The sequence below is a fragment of the Neovison vison genome, chromosome 4 (assembly GCF_020171115.1).
Source record: "Neovison vison isolate M4711 chromosome 4, ASM_NN_V1, whole genome shotgun sequence".
Taxonomy (NCBI): domain Eukaryota; kingdom Metazoa; phylum Chordata; class Mammalia; order Carnivora; family Mustelidae; genus Neogale; species Neogale vison.
The window spans coordinates 173,308,039-173,330,145 of record NC_058094.1 but is presented as its reverse complement, the minus strand read 5'-3'; the positions used below and the strand labels follow the sequence as shown (position 1 = coordinate 173,330,145).

Below are 22,107 nucleotides of genomic sequence, written 5' to 3'. Positions count from 1 at the left end.
TCTTTTGAAATTGTGATTTGAGAATATCTAGATTTTTTAAATTAATTAAGTCACCACTAAACAATCAAGAAAATGTGCTCTATTCAAGTGAACGATTTTATTATGTCTCAAAGTTTTAAAGGATCCTTAAGAACATGTAAAAATTATTCTATTTATATACCAAAACTTTACATATCACAAAAGAAGAAAATCTATTTTCACAGGGAAAGTAATCTGTTTACCACTTAAAACCTTAATCATAATTTAAAAAGTGGAATGGATTCAAAAGAAAAGTAACAAACACAAAAAGGATTTTCTGTTATGCTTTAAGTAGAGAGAATTTTTATTAATACTATAAAGTGAACTTAATGTATCAGGCTTTAAGTTATAAAGGTGACTAAGCCAGATTCCATGCCCTCAGGGAGCACAGGGCCTAGAGGAGATAAAACAGGCAAACATTTACCATACAATAGCAGTACAGATCTAGAACAAAGGGTAGAGAAAGGGATCACTCTATGTGTGTGGGGCAGCAGCTGCACACTGAAATAGTTACAAATGCAATAAACTTAATGAAATCTCATTTTATTTGATGGAAGTTAGAAATAGAGCTTCTAATGCATTATTTACATTCTCTACTAAACTCTTTCATTCAGAAATTTCCTTGTTGGCATTTTCAACAGATCACTCTGGACTAGCAAACATTTCACTGGGGTACTCAAAATGAATATTCATGTGTGTTTCTCGTTTCTACACCTCCCCAAACACTACAAATATTACATAAAATATTTTCCTGTGCCAGCAAAGAAAAAAATACCTGCTAAAGAGTTTAGGTCTCATATTGAGGTATAAAAATAAAAACAGACTCCAAGTAGCCTGAAACTTTTCTAGCAGGTGACCATGCTACGGTTACTCTTTGCTAAAGATGTCTCTATTTTGGAATCAATAAAGAATATTTTAAAAGTGGGAGCCTTCTCTAAAAGTTTTATTTTACAGTCCAGAATAGAAACTCACAGAATTCTCTAACTCTACCTTAGCATTTTGTTGCTGTTTTTCTGCTAATGAGTAATTACCACAAAACACAGCCTACTGCCAAGGACGAGAGAATTACTCTATTTTAAAAATCTATAGTTCCGTTTATAGTTTCTTCAGTTCTAAGCACAAAAGTTTGTTTCTTCCTGGTCTCATCTTGTGACCTTATTTTGCATGCCCTCCATATACGGGAGGTGGAAAACAGCAGAGTAACATGTTAACAAAAATCATACAAAGATTCTGACGTACACAGCAGCAAAAATTAACACAAACACAAACAGCAACTAACCCACTGGTATTGAAAGACTAAATGAAGATATTCTGTTCACCAAAAGTCTCTACCGCTTAGCTGTTACTATTTAGAGCAGAGGCTTGGCTTGTCTCTAAATTTAGCCATCCGTGCTACATTATAATCTGCTCCAGCGAGGGTCAGGCTTTATAAGGCACTCACTGAAGCCCGGGTGGGAGAGGGAAGCAAGGGCACTTTGAATAAGAAACTGTGCTAGTTTCAATCTGGGAAAGTAACGAAGAATAACAAAGAAGGCTGCATTAGGCCAATGTCAAATGCTTATTTTCATTGGGTTGCACGAAAACAACCAACTAAAAATACATACACATAGGTATGTATACATACATATTTTAAATCAGAGTTTTAACAGAATCCTCAGAGACAAAACTTATCTGGGGTACAGTCTACAATGCATTCAAAAATCCTTAAACCAAACATACAGATAAAATAAAAATAAGCTCATTCCCCGCCCCCCAACAATGTTGAAAAACACAACTGGATTTAAACATTTCACGTTATCTAAGAGACTCCCTTTCTTGGATATTCCACAAGAGAAATGACAATAAAATACTAAAAAGATTCAACTCAATCAAAATTTCAAAACTAGGGACGCCTGGGTGGCGCAGTTGGTTGGACGACTGCCTTCGGCTCAGGGCGTGATCCTGGAGTCCCGGGATCGAGTCCCACATCAGGCTCCCAGCTCCATGGGGAGTCTGCTTCGCGGAGTCTGCTTTGCTCTCTGACCTTCTCCTCGCTCATGCTCTGTCTCACTGTCTCTCTCTCTCAAATAAATAAATAAAAAATCTTTAAAAAAAAAAAAATTTCAAAACTAAGTACATTATTAATGAAATAAACATCTTTTGAATAAACTCCTGAACTGAAAGACCCAACTAAAACATTTTTCGGTTTAACACATAAGAAATAAAATTGCACCCACCTCCCTCTGTTACTATTCTGTCCTGGTTCCTTTGTAGATTCTACCCCTTACTCCCAACTGACTCTGGGCCCAAGTGTGATTATGGGCCAGCAGTTCAGATGGACTGGCCTCTTGGCAACTGTGTACTAATTCTGCCAGTTGCCCAGCACACCTTGAGTGGATTGACAGGTTGTGTGCTGTCCTGCCTGTTTTCTTCTTTAATTCCCTTCATTTTGGAAAGAACCTGATCTACCAGAGAAAGACTGATTTTCTTGTTGTTCCTATGAGGGGATGACTGTTCTGGTCTGGATAATTGCTGAACTATGATAATCTGCCTTATTTCATATGTTATACTGCTAATATATACATATAACTAGGCTATTCAAACAACCTCATATATGAATATGAATATGCTAATGGGGGGTCACAATCTTCTCCTATAAAGTGATAAAAGAAAATGAGACATATGGTGTGTTCCAACTACTCAGTTCTGCTGTTAGAGCCTGAAAGCAGCCATAGATCATATGTAAGCAAGTTATTCCAATAAAACTTTATTTACAAAACAAGCAGTGGATCACACTGGGATCTCAGGCTATGGTTTATCATCCCCCATTCTAAAGCCATGTATCCAACAGAAGTGTCTGTGATGGTGGAAATGTTCTGTCTAATATGGAAGCTACTAGACACAAGTAGCCCTTGAGTCCTTGAAATGTGGCAGTGTAACTGAGTGTAACTAATTAAATAAATTAAATTTATTTAATTTTCATTAATTAAAGTGAAAATAGCCAATATTGCTAATGGTTATGTTAGACAAGCCAGTTCTAAAGAATTCATTATGACCCAACACACTTCATTTTGATAAAAGAGGTGAAAATACATCCAAAGAATAGAAAGTTTTCAATTAACTTTTTTTTTTTTTTTTCCAAATAATGTAGCTCTGAGGAGCATTCTGCCCAAATTTCAAAACCAGGAGGCTATGGTGAGAAAGAAAAAAACAAACAAAAACAAAACAAAACAAAACTTGAAAGCAAAACTCTGTGTGTAGTAAATAATCCTGGAGACAGTGAGAAGAAAAAAAGATTTTCTTTTTTTTTTTTTTTTTTTTTGAAAAAAAGATTTTCAATTCTAAGATAATAAAAATTATAGGGCAACAATATCATCTCCAAAGTATAAAGTGTTTCATAAAGAAACAGTAACACTAGCACACAATACCCATAATATTACTGAGTCACTTCATTGCAACATTCTCAGGAAGTACTTTGTGTTTAGGAGTAACTTCCAAGAACTATCTTTTATTCTATGTTCCAAAGGAGCAAAATAATGTACAATAAAAAGAACAAACTAAAAATCGCCCATAGTTATGAATTCTTCTTTCCATTAAAGTGAAAACTCCAAGGATGTACATCATAAAATCCTTTACAGAAAGTTGTCATGTCCAGGAGTCATTTGGGTTGATAACAATGATCTCAAAAGAAGCAAAAATAATTAAGGTGCACTCTGAAAGTGTAAATTATTAACATTCTAAAGCAATAGACCAGATAAATGTTTACAGTAACGCTTACTTTGCCCAGAATAACATTAGCTTGTTTAATGTCCTTGTCATGATTTTATACCAAATAGCCTCTCTATAACCAAAATCACCCAGCCTCTACAAAATGTTTCATTGCATCTCCAAGCAAATTCTATGTAGGTTTTAGTTTTTATAATAATTGAAAAAGATGGAATTTAAAACAGTAGCCTACCTATAAAAGAAAAATGTTTCTAAATAAAATCAGACATTCCCTTCTTTAGGACAAAAATATTACTGTTATATTCATATCCCCTTTACTCTCTCTTATTTTTAATGGTATGAAAGCACAAAAATAATCTTTCTTAAAGAACACCAATCTTTAAAAAAAAAAAAAAAACCAAACTTAATAATAGTTCACTCCTCAAAAATTTACAGCTATGTATTTCCAGAGGGACATTAATGGTGGAAACTTAAATTGTGCTAAGCAACCACCTGACAAGGAAAGAAGGACCAATGCCCAAGGGAATTATGTTGCGAAAATGAGTACTAAGAGCTAACTGTTCATCTAAATCTTTTAAGATACAAAGACATCATGATAAAATTTCCTTTAGCACATTTCCCAATTTCACACCTTAAACTTATAAGTATACCTACCTTGTTTCCAAATGCTGATAAAATAGAAATATTCTAAAAATTACATTTTAAGTATCACCTACCTCTTCATAGAAATAAATGAAGATAATGTGTAATGTCATTTATTTCCTCCTAGTGAAATTAATTTAGAAAACCTTAGAATTAGAAATAAAATCCTAATAAAATGCTTTCATCCTACCAGTTCATGCTCTCTGCTTACAGTCACTTCTACAAAGCACCCTGGGCACATACATTCCCTTCTCTGAGCTTCCATTTTCCCCAGAAGCAATCTCTCCCCAGATCCTTCCCTTCCTTTAATAACTGACCAGGCATATTCATTCAACTTTACAGATGGTCTAATCCTGCTGATGTGATTTTGAAGTCTCTCCATACTTGAAAAGACACAAGCACACATATACAACAGACACTGTGGCACACTTTGGCTTTTAGTAAACCAGTCCCTCAAATATAATGCTTCAAAGTATTTTAATAGCAAAATGCTCCCAAGCCTCTGTTCCGGGTAAGTTAAGCCACTTAGAACTTTCATCTACCAGACAACAGCATTGTGATGAGTGCATATCTACAATATTTCAAACCATAAATTTTGAGAATTTAGAGGAGATGGTGGTATAAAACAAGGATAGGCCCAAATATTAGGCAGCTGTGGTTTAAATGTTTATTAATTTGTATTTTAGGGCAGCATTTCATTCTGGGGTCATTGCATCTCCCCAGGGGATATGTAGCAACGTCTGTAGATCTTTATTTTGTCACACTAGGGAAGTGGGGACGCTACTGACATCTAGTTGGGAGATGCCACGGACCCCACTAAGTAATGGACACTGCACAGGAGAGCCCCTGCAACAAAGGGTTCTCTGGCCCAAAGTTTGAATTGTGCCAACACTAGAAAATCCTACACCTAAAAGGAAAAAATTGTGAGCAAAACCAGAGATGTCCTTTGCTCGCAAGAGTTAAAAATTGTGCACATACATCTAGAACATTCCAGATCAACAACGAGGCAGATATTTCCTCAAGTGACTTATTTCTGTTTGCCAAACATTGATGTTAATTTTAGAGAAAACACATTTATCACTGAGTAGCCTGTCATAGCTAAAATCAAAAGTGCAATTAGTATACAAAATAAATGCTTCCCGCTGTCTTTAATACTAATTGCTGTCTTTCCACACTGATGATTTTACACCCTCTGATAATCGGGAAGATGGAGGGTAGGCAACAATATGGGAGTGAAGAGGGAGGCAGAAAAAGAGGATGATGAGCAAATAAATTTTCCTTACTTTTGGATATCACAGTAGTGAGAACAGAAGGACAACAAAGAACAAGATAAAATACATGACTGAAAACTGCAATTGTTTAATTTTTCAGACTTGGAGAAAACAATGTTATGTTAAGTAGGAACAGCAAAGCAAAAAAACAAAAAACAAAAAACAAAGAAACAAAACAACCCACAAAACAACAAAAAAACAAAAAAAACCCACCCAACAAATTCTATATACATGATATGATCTAAGCTACGTAAAGCCCACAAGCACTCAACAGTGGTCAACATGAGCACTAAGTTCAAAGGGCATTTTCCTCTTACGTTACTGATCTGTATCTTCTATAATATAAGGATATATAACTTTTTAATTAGAAAAATTTTATGTGTTTAAATGGAAATGATTTACCTTCTTTTGAAGTTTAAACCAATCCCCAGAGGGTCACAAATAATATTATCTGTGCATAACGAGAAATAGGATGAAGGATCTAAATATCACACCCTACTAAAAGAAACAAAGGTCTCTTGGACAAGTGGCTGATTCTAAGGTTGGAGCATGGAGGATACCATATGATCCTGAGATGCCTTATATCAAAAAAGTGAATTGCTTTTAACAAAAAAAAATCAAACTACATAGAAACCATCCTGAGGACAATCCACTGGAATCACCTGAGACAATCTGGCCATCAAAATAATGGAAAATAGCAAGGATAATGACTCATTGAATAAAGAAAGAATCTACAAGTCCATACTCATTTATTTCAGGCAAAGCAAACAGATCAGTGCACAAGGGGAAAGGAATTGGGGAGAAATGAAAGTTTTCTTTTCAGTAGAATGCCAACTGATAGAGAGGGAAACATGGGAGTAGAAAATCACCATTTTGCAATCATTGTACCAAAAATTGATTCTTGCAGGAATCACCAACGTATAGCAAAAGTGCTGCGACACGTGCGCGTGTGGGCAGGCGTGCTTGATGATCAACACGATATTCAGATAGCCTCACGCATCTTTGTAAAAATTACAAAAAGAAAAATGGTAACTCCACAGTGGAGAAACAAGGTCATGCCTTAAACCCAGAGACAACAGACATCACATGGCTCTGGGTGCTTATAGTTAGAACAGGATATTATTTATGTGGCATTTCAAACAAAAATGCATGATCTCAAACTAATATTGAGGAAACAAATGCAGATCTGGGGACACACATCCTTCCAAACAACTGGCCTGCATTCTTCAAAAATGTCAGTGTCTGAAAAATAAAAATCAAAGAACGGTAGCCAATAAAAGGAGACTCAAGAAGATGTTATTAATTGCAGCATGCAATCCTTGACTGGATGCTGTACTGCCCTGTAAAAATTTGTTAATATACTCAGGACATCACTGGGGCAACTGATGAAATCTGAGTACAGACTATGGAGATCAGTATGGTTTCTATGTTAAATCCATTCAATTTTAGTACTGTACTGTGGCTCTTTACGAGAACAATCTTCTTCTAAGGAAATGTGCTCTGATGTAATAAGGGGCAAAGGCTATGCGACCCAGTTTGAGATGGTTCAGAAATAAAGTGGATACATACGTGTAGAACCAATGGGTTCTTCCAGGATAATCCTGGAAGTTAGGCCAACCCTGGCCAACTGGAAGGCCAACCCTGGAAGTCCTGCAGACTTGAGCGACTCAGGCTGGGCCAGGAGAACAATTCAGGGAGCCGAAAAAGCCCAGCACTCAAACAACCCGGGGATTCTGTATTTTCTGGGACTGCTTAGAAATAAAGCTTGCCACAAAGAGGGTTACTATAACCTCCCAGATCCTACAGAATTTGGTCAGGTGTGAAGCCGGAAATAATCCTGCTGTATGGATTGCACACTCCAAGAAAAAAGCAAATAATGCAAAAGTCAAATCTTGATTTGAAGAAGTCTACGATGCTCCTCTGGTTAATATCTCTCCTTGTACTTGACTGTCCCATGTGCGAGAAAATAGTTCCCCCAAACACTCTGACCGTAACATCAGAATGGAGATTCTTTATGCCAGTGCAAACAGACTACACAAAATCTTTGGCGAGAGCCAGGTACATGTGTATTATCTCTGCCATGGAGATAGTCTTCTATGTTACAGGCTTACTAGAGGAGAGAATGAGAAGTATATTAAATGAAACTGAGTATTATTAAAGATTACCGTAATAGAAAGAATAAAGTAAACAGAGGGGGGAAAATGTGTATGTACGCATGCAAAATAGTATGTGAGGCTTTTAAAGATAAGAAGCTCTAACTTGGGCGCCTGGGTGGCTCAGTGGGTTAAGCCGCTGCCTTCAGCTCAGGTCATGATCTCAGGGTCCTGGGATCGAGGCCCGCATCGGGCTCTCTGCTCAGCAGGGAGCCTGCTTCCTCCTCTCTCTCTGCCTGCCTCTCTGCCTGCTTGTGATCTCTCTGTCAAATAAATAAATAAAACCTTTAAAAAAAAAAAAAAAAAAAAGAAGCTCTAACTTTTACTATGTCAGAACAAATACCTAAAGGCAAAGTTATGGTTCCTGAGCAGACAAGGCTTCTAAAAATTTTAAATGAAACAGCCCATTGTTTTTTTCCTGTATATTTAAAAAAATGTTTATCAAAGCAAAAAGCATGCTAGTATAAAATGTTACATAATAACTGATTTAAAAAGACCAATTCCAGAATTTACCTACCAAATTAATTTCTTCCTTCAATACAGGGTAACTATACATTAAGTTAATTATGCTGTCATTAATCAAATTTCCTTTTAGTAGCATTTTTATGAATTCCTTTTTAATGTAATAGTCAGTGGCAATGGATATACTTTTCTTGTTCTAAAAAAATATTTAATTTATTTGCGAGAGAGGGAGAAAGAGAATCCTAAGCAGACTCCATGCTGAGCATGTGGGGCTTGGGACTGGATCTCATGACACTGAGATCATGACCTGAGCTGAAACCAAGAGCCAGACAGACACTCAACCAACTGAGCCACTCAGACACCCCTGAATATACTTTTCAGAAAGCAATTTAAAATATTTACTGATGAGGTGCCTGCCTGGCTGGCTTGGTCAGACGTGGGATTCTTGATCTCAGGGTTGTGAATTTGAGCCCCACATTAGGTGTAGAGATTATTTAAAAATAAATAATTAAATTAACTTACACACACACACACACACACACTAACACCCAAAATACATTTATTGATCAACTGTATTATCAACAGAGGAAATACAAAATCTCACAAAGTGATGATTTAGAAGGGCTATATGTACCAAGATATGGTTTTACGTTACCCACTGTTTATTTCATTAATATATGGTCATATATTTTATATATTATAATGTATAACTATTAATTCTTTGAATAAGGTATGAAAATACTTTTTATAGAGAAAATAATTCCTTAAAAATTGATAATAAAATTGGCTCATCATAAATTCATTACTGCCCATTTAGGGTAAAGAGGGAAAAAAAGATGGAGAAAAAAATATCTATAATTCTAACTTTAAGTAATGGCCACTGTATACATTTTAACATACTGCTTAATCTTCCACTGGGAGAGTGCATATATGCAGAAAACATTTAAATCCAATTCTATCATCTTCTCTAATACCACAACAAAGAACAACTTTAACAAAATTGCATTAGAACGCACAGTCACAAAATCCGATTTAATGACATCCTCTAGGATCTTTATTTTAAAAGCCACATGTTCTAATGCATCACTTTAGGAAAATTGGAAACATTTTATTTTATTGGGCTCTTTTAAGCTGCAAAGCACTACTAATACACTGATGGCACAAAAAAACCTAGCACAGTATAAAAGTCATAAAAGTGAAAAAATAAAGACCACTACTTTCCAACTTTCATTCGTTATCTTATGTTCATTAAATGGAACCCCACTCCACACAAAAAATAACAAATACTTCAATGTTGTCTTACGTATCCTTTCAGAAAATGTCTATGCATATATGTCAGCAAGTCCACATAAGTGTGTATAAAAAATGGGTTGAGGGGGCAAGCTGGATGAACGTTGGACTCTTGATTTCAGCTCACGTCACCTTCTCCAGGTCGGGAGATCAAGTCCTGTGCCACTGCTCAGGGCGGAGCCTGCATGAGACTTTTTCTTCCCTCTCCCTCTACCCCTCCCCTACCTCTCAACTAAGTAAGTATTAAAAAAGAAAAGAAAATGACTTGAACATTTCCGATGGGAACCCAAAATATGCCAGACCATGGGCTATCAAAAGATCCATAAATTCATCAGTTGTACCAAATGTACTACTCTCGTAGGGGATGACGATAATGGCAAAGGCTGTGTTATGTGTGGAGGCAGAAGGTCAGTCAGGTAATCTCTGCACCTTCCTCTTAATTTTGCTATGAACCTAAAACTGCTCTAAAAAAGCAGTCTTAAAAAGATAAGAATCAGCAGGGAGTGGTGCTAACTGCCAGAGAGCAAGTCAATTTATTAAAGCAGATTTTGTATCAAAACAAACCTGTTAAGAGTATATATGACTACTAGTTCTAGTGAGAAGTTAGAAGATATTATTACGACAAGGAGGACTGAGGTGTATTTCATTTTTCTCAGGACTTTAATTTAGGACAGGAAAATAGAATCCCCTGGGGCGAGGGGGAGAACACTCCTGACTAATAACCAGTGGGCAAAGTCAGCTTTGGAGCATTTACTTAAACAACATGATAATGGACCATGAGGAAGCTCAAAGGTGGTGGTGGGCAGGCATCCAACTTTCCACATTTATGAGTTCTCTCAACCAAGCCACCCCTGCCTCCATCCTCCCAGGAGGGGGCCTGCCCAAGCCTGTCTAGCAGATGAAGCTGTATTTGAAGGCTTGCACACAAAAAACACTCACCACACACACGGGTATTTCACAATGGGCAGAGCATGAATTGGAGAGAAATGCCGAAGCCAAGCCTAGGTCTTAATGGTAATTCGCAGACGATACACAGCACACTGATGATATGGGACCGTATTCCCCGATATGATTTTAGAACAGTTGACTACACAAACTCAAATTTAAAAAGACGAGAAACCAAAAACTTAACAAACAAAACATCAGAGAGCTATAAATCCTCAAGTATATTTTTTTTAAAGGTGTAAACCTAAAGAGAACCATGTGTTTGTATTTCTTTATCAAGTGTACAACTGGTACTGGTCAACAGTACCAGTTTTGGGGGGCTGGCCAAAACAGTGGCATGGTGCTCACTCTCTAGCAGGTGGAGACGGGACCCAAGCACTGCGCCAAAAAAAGCCCAGCAGTGTGAGTTAACAAGAAGAAATGGCCTCCAGTATGTTAAAGGGATCAAACGATGCATTTGAGCTGCAGGTGTGTTTACTGATGTTTTAATCATTAAATATGCGTTTCTTAGTTGACATCCATGAAGCATAGAACACTTTGAAAAGCAGGGACCTAACACCAGATGCTCATCTAACAATGCAAGAAGGCTCTCAGGTACCACACCACTTGCTTGAGGTCATGCATTCCATCCTAACATTGGTGATGAAGGAGAGATGAAAGCAAAAATTCCCTCCACCACGAGCTTACATTCAGGGAACAATGAGGGCCAGAACCTGATCAACCCAGTCCCCATCTTAGTGTACTTTGCAAAAAGCCAACCAAAATCGTTGCTGTGTCTTAGGCCATTATTTATATGATACTCGAAGGCAGCTTTTTCATTATTTGCCTCATAGATTTTATGGTTCAGAATTAGAGAGAAAAGCATAAATATTAATGTTCAAGTCTAGTTCAGCACTTGGATAAATTGAATTGGCATATGCTACCTCCCAAATGCCAAATCATCTTCCATGGAGTTCTGTTAAGGAAAAAACATTTATCTTTAGTGAGAGGAATTAACAGAACTCCTGCCCTTGAGGGACATGTAAATAGTAGGAAATTTATGGCACCATGGCTTCTAGTACTACAGAAGCTGATTATCATATTGTTTCCTGCAGAGACTCACCTCTAACAAAAACATAATCTTCACACTCCTGAATACTGATGCCACGTCCCTTCCCCCAGCCAACAGTTTCCTCTGTCCCAGCAATGTGGGGTTCTCCTTCCTGTTTATAATAACCCAATTCTATTACCTTGTATACTGAGAAAAACACATGTCATTTTTTTTCTTAGAAATGATCACATGAGACTTCATCAAGATAAAAACTGCAGAGCAAAGAAACAAACAACAAAACTAAAAGGCAACCTACCTTTTGGTAGGTTGAATGAGAAAAGATATTTGCAAGTGACATAACAGATAAAGGGCTAATATCAAAAACCCATATAGAACTTACCAAACTCAACAGCCAAAACCCAAAAAATTCAGTCAGGAAATGGGCAGAAGACATGAACAGATGTCTGTCCAAAGAAGACACATAAATGGCAAACACATGAAAAGATGCTCAATATCACTTATCATCAGGGAAACACAAACCAAAACCACAATGAAATACCACCTCACATGGGTCAGAATGGCTAAAAATAACAATTCAGGAAAAAACAGTTGTTGGCGAGAATGAGCAGACACGGGAACCCTCTTACACTGCTGATGGGAATGCAAGCTGGGACAGCCACTCTAGATAACTATGGAGATTCCTCAAAAAGTTAAATACAGAGCTACCCTATGACCCAGCAACTATATTACCAGGTATTTATCCAAAGAATACAAACATAGTGATTCAAAGGGGTATGTGCACCCCAATGTTTAGAGCAGCAAAGTCCACAATGCCAAATTATGGAAAAAGTCCAGACATCCATTGAAAGATGAATGGATGAAAAAGACTACACACACACACGCATACATATATATATTATATATGCACATATATACATACACGTATACATACATACATATGTGTATATATACACATACACACATATATAATGGAATATTACTCAGCCATCAAAAAGAATGAAATCAAGCCATTTGCAATGGTGTGGATGGAACTAGACTGTATTATGCTAAGCAAAATAAGCTATTTTGAGAAAGACAAATACCATAAGATTTCACACAAATGTGGAATTTAAGTAACAAAACAGACGAAAATTGGGGAAAGGAAAGAATAATTAAATTAAATACAGAGAGGGAGGCAAACCATAAGAGAATCTTAAATATAGGGAACAAACTGAGGGTTGCTGGTGGAGAGGTGGATGGGGGGAAATGGGGTAAGTAGGTGATGGGCATTAAGGAGGGCCCTTGATTTAACACTGGGTGTTATATGCAACTGATGAATCACTAAATTCTACCCATGAAGCTAATAATATACTATATGTTAACTAACTTGATTTTAAAAAGATCTTAAAAAAAAAAATCACAAATCCAGGAAGCTGCTGTAGTTAGTTTGAGAAGTAGTAAGGTCCTTGGTGGGAATGTACAAGAACAGGATGATAGTAGAATATTCTAAAACTGTTTACCTCACAGTGACTGACAATATATTCTCTGCAGTGTTTAAGAGTTGGTGTTCCTTCTTATTACTTACCTCTGCCTGGGGGTTTTCTTGTGATTTATTTATAAGTCTTCAAAGATCACAGTACATCTAACAACTGGTTTTTGTTTTGTTTGAAGATTTATTTCTTCATTTCAGAAAGAATGCTACACAGATTCAAATGAAGGAAGGATGGAGGGACAGACCCTCTCCAGATCTCCATCCCACAACTCATGAGATCATGAGCTAAGCTGAATGAGAGTTCCATGCTTAACCAACTGAGCCCCCCAGGTGGCCCAAACAACTGTTTTTGAAAGTCCTCATCTAACATAAAAATAAATTGAAATATGAATAGATAAAATATAATTCTACATCTTTCACAGATTTAAGTTATTGTTTTCCTACTAAAATGTTATTTGCATAATTAAGAAAATTAAAAATAGAAAATTGAATGACATATATTTATGTAGATATGTAGGTAAGTATTAAAGACTCCATTTACTTCAGAGAGAGAAAGAGTGTATGAGGACGAGTGGGGGCAGGGGTAGAGGGAGAGGGAAAGTGGGCTCCCCGCTTCTTGTGGGGCTTGATCCCAGGACCCTGTGATCAGGACCTGAGCCAAAGTCAGACACCTGACTGACTAAGCCACCCAGGCACCCCAAGACACTATCTTTAATATTAATGTGGGGCATTATGCTTTCTTATATGTTATTATATTTTTCTTTTTTGACATAAAGAAACAAAAGATACATCTGATATTAAAAATCAAGAAAGCGGGCGCCTGGGTGGCTCAGTGGGTTAAGCCGCTGCCTTCGGCTAAGGTCATGATCTCAGGGTACTGGGATCGAGTCCCGCATCGGGCTCTCTGCTCTGCAGGGAGCCTGCTTCCTCCTCTCCCTCTCTCTGCCTGCCTATCTGCCTGCTTGTGATCTCTGTCTGTCAAATAAAATAAATAAAATCTTTTAAAAAAAAAATCAAGAAAGCATAACAAAGGCACTGTCTCTTTGGCATTTGCCAAAAGAACAGTTCATTCAATGAGTTACTCAAACCTTTATTTTCAAAATAGATGGTTTACACATATAACTATCAGAACATTTTTTGGCACTCTTCACTCAACACATGCCAAATCCAGAACAAGCCAAATCATTCCATTTGGCATTTAACTGCCCAAAAAACACTTACTGAAGAGACCCATGGTATCAATACCAACATTCAAGTGAGCTAAGAATGGAAAGTATTCTTGTGTATATCCTAATGTTTGTACATTTTATATTAAAAATACAAAGACTATTCTAAACCATCAAGTGTTTTATTGCCTAATAGATACCAAGGGAAAATGCTGCAAAAACTCCTAACGACATCCACAATCCTTCATTGAAATGATTCACATTAATCTGATTATTAAGTCCCTGTCCTATCTCTCAGGTTTAATTTGTTTCAGGATTCAACTGATTAAAAGTAGGGAGAAAAATATTAGAATAGTCTGATTAGAAAGAAGTCAAATTGAAAGAGTAAGAAGTCTTAAGATTTCTTTAAGGTACAGATTTTAAAAATTCCATGGATCGGATATGCGGATAGATTTTATTTAAAAGTAAACCTCACAAAGAGCTTCCAATTTATTTCCTAGCTACTTACATTCTAGTTATTTTGAATAATTTCAAGTCACTGTGTAATCAAGGGCAAAATATTCTAATAGATACATGACTTTCTATTCCATTGTCTGTTTTAATGTCTATTATCAACTTCCTGCTAAGGCCAATGCTGAAGACAGTGGTTTGTAATTTTAAATTTAGTCTGAAACATGCGCCGTCACATTTTATAAACTACTTGAGAGCAAGAACACCATCAAAGTGTGCTTTAATATAATCTACTACTTCTATGATCTTAAAAAGATGACACACTGAGGAAAACATGTTTTTGGGTGAAAACCATTGCTAGTTCCAGTCTGGCTGCCTGTAAAACTGTAGCCCATATTTATCTTATAAATATTTATAATGTTATAATATTTTTTATAATTGTTTTTCTAGGGGGTTGTTCTCTCTGGCTTGCCAAATTCACCAATCCTTCCAGACTCAGTTCAAAATTTCACTTTCTCCAGGAATTAGCCCTCCCACTGAGCTCCACCCATTCTGGAATTCACACTCATGTCTGTACAGCTCTGGCTGGAGATTTAAGGCTGTGTGGAGGAGGGGTCATTTGAGCTGAGAAGGGTTTGAGTAAAATTTGATATGCAAAAATGGGCGGAGGAGGGCATTCCAGGATCAGGAAGCCAGTGGGTGGGCAGAGGAGTAACAACATCGTTCCAGTGAGAGCTGATAGACTGGCAGGCCCTGGAGAAGCCACTTGAACAAGGAAAGGGTTCTCAAAGGTTATCTGACCAATGGGCTGACATAAGCAGGACTGAGCTTTAGGACGATTACTTCATACTGTCCCTATTGGTTCAGGGACTGGCCTGTCTCCTGAAGGATAGTATAAGCCTCTTGAGGATAAAGAAGATCATGTCTTATTCTCTGGAATTCATTAATCATAACAGATTCCTATTAACATATCAATTCTGGGCTATAATTCTAGAATTGTATCTTTTATGATTCTCTCTTTTAAAAATAATTTTTATCTTGGGGCACCTGGGTGGCTCAGTACATTAAATGTCTGCCTTCAGCTCAGGTCATGATCTCAGGGTCCTGAAATCAAACTACGGGTCTGGCTCCCTGCTCTGCTTCTGCGCCTCCCTATTGCTTCTGCTTGCTCTCTCTCACTCTCTCTCTCTCAAATAAATAAACAGACTCTCTAAAAAAATAATTTTTATCTTCCCAAATTAAGGAAGACAGGTATATAGCAAATGCTAACACCAATACAATTTTATATTGAAATGTTTTATCAACTGGCATATAATTGTGTTTTTCCCAAATGTAAACAGACAGAATTGGCCCTAAAAATAACAACTTGTTTTTATACAACATTTCACAGTACAGAGTATTCTCAAGCATCCTCAAAGTCACCTTGTAAGTTTGGTGAGCATCTCTACTGTATATATATGAAGAAACTGAAAGCAAGGGAGATTGCTTTGGAAAATACATCTCACCCAGAAGCTGGAGCCATGGTCTTCTCCCTCCAATTCCCAAGACTCTAGTTGTGCTTGGCCGACTCCCAGAGACCATCCATAATCATTTCCTACCACATTAGAAGAGGCTACTTAATGGGCCTGCTTTACTCCAAGATCAACAGACCAGGAAGAGGGTGATCAATGCAGTTTAAAGGGCTGCTTTGTCTTCCAGGTTTAACACAATCGCACCATAGACAATCAAATGACAAGTGACAAAACCACCAATTTTCTAGCCTAAATGTATTAATTGGTAATGAAAAGGGAATACTAACTTCTTCCTTCTGATGCAGAAGCAGCTTTCTATTTTTAATTATTGGAACAGGTCTGTTATACTCAGATAAGAGGCACTGGCCTAGAGTTTTAAATTCCACAGCAATACAGTTTATATATATATATGAGATGAAGCTGGAGATAAACTAATGTGTGCTTCAGCAACACCTGGCAGTGGTATAGACTGGCTACCTTGTCCTCAGACTTGCGAAGACTTCATTCTGAAGCTTAAGTAAATCTTCAAAAATCCTACAAAGTCTAGGAAGACCTGTTAAAAATGATACAAGCAACCTCCATGTTGGCCTTGGGAAACATTAACATTTTAAAAGTCCAAAACATAAGAAAAGAAACAAACATCAGGAAACCTTAAGTTACAAAGTTGTTAAGAATCTAAAAAGTAAATGTGAAAATAAGCATGCCGTTAAGCAAACCCTGAGTAAGAATCTTGCAGGCACAAGTTCTGAGTCTGGCCCTTCTCTTCTTACTTTAATATACTTGTCCTAACAATGCTAATATTGCTCATAAGAGTTTTGGTACTTCTTTTTTGGGAAATTGTTTATGAAACATAGAAGAAAACCAGTATCTCCACTTGATTCACATCTTGGGTTTTTTTTTTTTTTTTTTTTCAGTTAAATTAAATATATTTGTACCCTTTGTTCAGACTTGTCTGCAAATTACTTTGTCATTTTTCAAAATAGATGAAAATTAGCTTCCAGGGAGATACTCATAAGCCTGGGCCACAAGCACTGAGCAATGCCACCTACCTTTCAGTTTTGTGGAGAAGCTAAAATGTGATATGAACAGTTTATGGAAACGCATTGTTCACAAGATCCTTTGCAGATTTGAGGTGCAACTGTTTTAACATTAAACGAATAACTGCATAAGCTAAACTCTGAGCGTACAGAAAGAACATTTGTATTCCTAGTATTTCTTCTGCTTTGTTAAACAACAACAATTTTTAGAGGCTGTAATACTTCCAAACTCTCCTTTTAAAAACACCATTATGGATAATTTGAAACATACACAAAAGTAGAGAGTATAATGAAGTCAATGTACTCATCACCCGGCTTCAAGTGTTAACAAGTCAATCTCCTTATTAATACTCTTAAACTCACTGTTTGTCCCCCATGGTCCCAGAATTATATTGAAGCAAATCTCCGATGCCATACAATTCCCTCCTTAAATAATTCCATACGTATCTCTAAAAGACAAGGAGGGATCTTTAAAAACATATATATATATAAAACTATTGTAGATAGATAGATATCGATATCTATCTATCTATCTACAATAGTTTTTTTTTTTCAAATGTAAAAGAAAATAAAGTTCCATGATGGCATCAAATATTTTCTTAGTCAAAAAGTGTACCTAAGAAAAGATAATCAAATGTCAAGGAAACATTACCCAGAAAGACACAATGCTCAAAAACAAGCTCTTCCCCTGCAACAAAAAGGAAACAGCAGTCTCTGAAAGCAGAGAGTTGGAAGTCTGGGGATTTAATGAGGGAAATCCAGGAATGGTATGCAAAATCTGTAATGTGCATATCAACACTTTTTTTTCTTAGTTGACAGGATTCATCAATCAGAATGTCAAGAACCTTGAGAGCTAAACATTTCAAGACCTTCTGCCCTTGATTATGGCTGTGTGTGCTCAGTGCCACATCACTTCAAATTGCCAGGAAGGATTACTCGAGTACAGAAACAAATCCACCTAAAATAACTTAGAGATCAAACTCAATTCAAATCAGCAAGCACGGAGTACACACGAGGTGCCAGACGCTGGGATATGATTTTGAGAAGCCATGAGGTGCCAGACTCTGAAATATGATTTTGAGAAACAAGGGTAAGTTAGTCCTAGTTAATTCAGAGTTGAGAAGGAGATGGGGTCAAACAGGTTAATAAGAACTATAATAGAATGTCATGAAAAGGTACCTGCTTCAGGTATTTTCATGGGGAGCCAGGTAAAGAAGCAATGATTAGGATGGGGAGACCTTAGGGTGCCTAAGAAGGTAGGAGAGACTTAGGGCATGCCAATAATGGTACCAGTGACTCCTGTTTCAAGATTTTACTCATCCCCCTCAAACATAAGAAGAAATGTGTTTCCCAGCATCCGTAATGCCCCACTGGATAAGGTGGGAGAGGTGATCATGAAAATAAGTGGTATTCTGAAAGCTAAGCAGGCCATCAGATCTGAGGAGGAGACAGGAGACTTAGTGGTGAAGGAAGGGAGGGCATTCCAGGAAGAGAAAAACAGGAACAACGGGGTGGAAATTACTGGCATGTAAGGGAACCAGCAGTGTGGTGACCTTAGAGTGTGTGGGAGGGGCTGGCTGACTGGAAATGCAGGCTGGGACCAGAAGTTGGAGCCTTCCAAGCAAGAACTGGGCCTCTGTTCTGTGGCCAGTGGAAAGCTATTGACATGTTTTAAGTGAATCAATTCTGTCTTTACAGAGTATGTCTCCTTCTTGGGTGGATGATGGGTGCTCCAGGTTTATTGAACGGGAGGCACCTTGAATTAGCTGCATGGGGGGAGATGAGAGAGAAGCAGGCTACTTAAGGAATCTGCAGCAATGCCAGGAGGGGAGGAGACATAAAAATTTCAGACATTTCAGAAACATTATTTTTAAAAAGGTGACAAAAGAAACAGAAGAGAGACCAAAGCATCATGCAAATTTTATTATGCAGTGTGGAACAGTGTGTTTGTATGCTCCAAGTTCTGTCAAAAAGTGGGAATATACATATAAGCTATAAACACATAAAATATTTCAAGAAGGATAGGAGAGAAACAGATTACCAATGGTTGCAGGGCAAGCCAGGAAAAAAGACAGGGAAAAGAGGTAGGAAAGAGACTTGTATCTCTGGCATGCTGAGATCACATGAATGTGTTATCTATTAGAGAGTTGAAAGAATATATAATTTCCCCCTTACTGCCAGCCACATAGGTGGAAAACAGTAAAAAGAGAAAGGTTTGGGAGACAGATCTGGGTTCCAGTTCTAGCTCTGACACTTCCTAACTGTGGGGCAGTGGGCAAATTTATTAAGTTCTTTTAGTTTCTGTCCTCTTATTTGCCACAACAGAGATTACACTGGCTACCTCAGGTCACTATAACATGGTTAAATTTAATCCCATAGAAATCATCTGTTAGAATATCTGGCAAGAATTAAATACTCCGTAAGTGGGTGGTAGCTATTTTATTACCAATAAAACTTCTTTGACATGGGGCGCCTGGGTGGCTTAGTGGGTTAAGCCGCTGCCTTCGGCTCAGGTCATGATCTCAGGGTCCTGGGATCGAGTCCCGCATCGGGCTCTCTGCTCAGCTGGGAGCCTGCTTCCTCCTCTCTCTCTGCCTGCCTCTCTGCCTACTTGTAATCTCTCTCTGTCAAATAAATAAATAAAATCTTAAAAAAAAAACTTCTTTGACATGAATAAATTCTTAGTACAAGAAAAGTTCCTTGATCAAGTTTAAGGTATGCTCACTAGTTAATCTGATTCTTACATTAGGTATTTACCCTGTACAAAATGATTAATGTAATCCATCTGATGAATGCTATCCATTACACATCTGTTTCTAGGAATTTAAACAACTTATTATTTAATCTGCATTTCTTCACAGATGTTAGTTTTTGTCTTGAAATGGCACTGACTAAATGTACTGAGGTCATTGTATTCAGAGGACTAAATACCAACCACATGCCAATAAGCACCAAGAAAATAGGTAATAAGCTGCTATCCTCGAGGAACTAACAACTTCAGTGAGACAAACAGGTGTGACCTTCAAGTAACCATGGCCCCAATCTGGCACAGTAGATGGAAATACTGGCAGTGAAGTACCCAATTCTGGACACACATCCACCATAAGATGTTCAGTCACATGCTAGAAGAGGAGGTTACTCTGCAAGCATTTTCTTAGGTTTGTGGGTTTCTTCTGCATGATACTGTATTTTAAATCAATTGTAACTATGGCAGTAACAGCATTTTAAGTGTTACAAAAGATGGGTCACTCTCAAAAGCCTTACTACTTGTTGTTTGAACAAGGCACATCATTATTAAATGCATCATCAAACAACAGTTTCTTTGTTATACATTGAGATGAATAATTACAAAGTATTTTCATGTGAGATATTCTGGCTCAGATCTGCCCCAGCCTGTAAAGATGAAGCCTTAAAAAGAAAACAGCTGGAGTTTAGAAAAGATTTTGTTAAATGCAGGAAATAATGATGAACATCTTCCAGGATTTCAGAAGTGTTGGTGAATGCTTAAGGAAAAAAAGGAAGAAAGAAAGAAAGATGAGAGAAAGAGAGAAGGAGAGAAAGAGAGAAGGAAGAAAGAAAGAAAGAAAGAAAGAAAGAAAGAAAGAAAGAAAGAAAGAAATGGAAGGCATAAGGCCAGAAGAAAATGCATTTCATTTCACATAGGGCACTGTGGGGAGAAAGTGGGTGGTGGGGATGCTTAACAAAAAAGTCTAGAGGATTATTCAAATATTTCTCTTTGAAGTAGATGGGTCTAGGAAGAAAAATCAATAGTAGTCCATAGAGAAACAACAGTAACACATAAACACTTATTTCTAAAGAAGCTTTCATTGAGGCCGTAAATATGTTAAGGATGCGCGCCCTGGAGGAATGACCGACCTCATATTAGCCAGCAAGTCTCGTTTCTGAGCCACAGGAGGGTACACACTTGTATTTACCCCCTAGCTACCTACGGTGTTAGCTCAAAGCTCGAGGCAACATATTACAGTTGAATGAAGGTTGGATTAAGAGGCTAATCTAAGGCTATATATAGACAGCAACACCAATTTAATCTCCGCCCCCTTCCCCTCCCCTCCCTATTTCCATAAATCTCCAGATCGGAGTTACAAAGAGACTGGGAACTCTAGCAGAGCAGAGGCCCTTCCTTCCCCCTTCCCCCCAGGCCATCTCTCATAAACGCAGTATTAGTTTAAGTGTAAATTGCTTCCAAACATCCTTAACAGGCACCATAGGGCGATCAGATCCGGCTTTCTTCTCCGGCTTCCACAGACGCCAGGAGATGACAAGTAGTGTGTGTGTTTTGGACGGGGTTGGGTGGGGGGGTGGCGGTCGAGGCGTGCCAACAGAGAACTACCTTCTTCAGAGACTATTCTCATGATGCGCTCAGCTCTCTCGCACCGGGGAGCTCTCCTCCCCATCCCACCCCTAGCCCAAAGCCCCAGCCCCGGCCTCCGGGGAGCCGCATCTGGCGGTGCCACGCACGAGACGACAGGCACCCGCAGCTTCCCATCGCGTGGCCCGCCCCCGCCGGCTCGCTGTCCCGGGGTCTCCCCGGACGGCCAAATGTGGCAAGTGGCGACTCTTCCATCGGGTGTACTGACACGGTATATGCGATGGTAGTGGGGTAGAGGGCAGGCTTCCCCACCGGGGGACAGGAAGCCGCCCCAGGAGGCACATGCTTCCTGCCCGCCAGCTCCGGCCCGGATAGAAGCCCCAGGCGGGGCGGCGGCCGCGCTTCCCGCAGCCTTCCAGGTTTCCCCTGTCCCACCTGGGTTGCTTCTCACCTGTCCGAGGAGGTAGCGGCGACGCGCGAGGCTGCAGGCTGCGGCGATTCCGGCAGCGGCGGTGGCACCCGCGGCAGTGGAGGCGGCAGACAATGGAGGAGTGAAGGACAGACACATTGACATCGACCCACAGAGCCCGGCGCAGCCCCGCCTG

At 38.4% G+C, this 22,107-nt stretch overlaps 1 protein-coding gene across 1 annotated transcript in view; it reads right to left on the bottom strand.

The window, feature by feature from the left end:
• The window catches only part of BZW2 (basic leucine zipper and W2 domains 2), a 61,085-nt gene extending 39,000 nt beyond the window's left edge, over positions 1–22,085 (bottom strand). The window contains exon 1 of the mRNA XM_044246144.1: positions 21,954–22,085. The gene's annotated coding sequence lies outside the window, so the exon portion shown is untranslated. The remainder of the gene's footprint in view (positions 1–21,953) is intronic.
• Between the last annotated feature and the right edge of the window lie 22 nt (positions 22,086–22,107).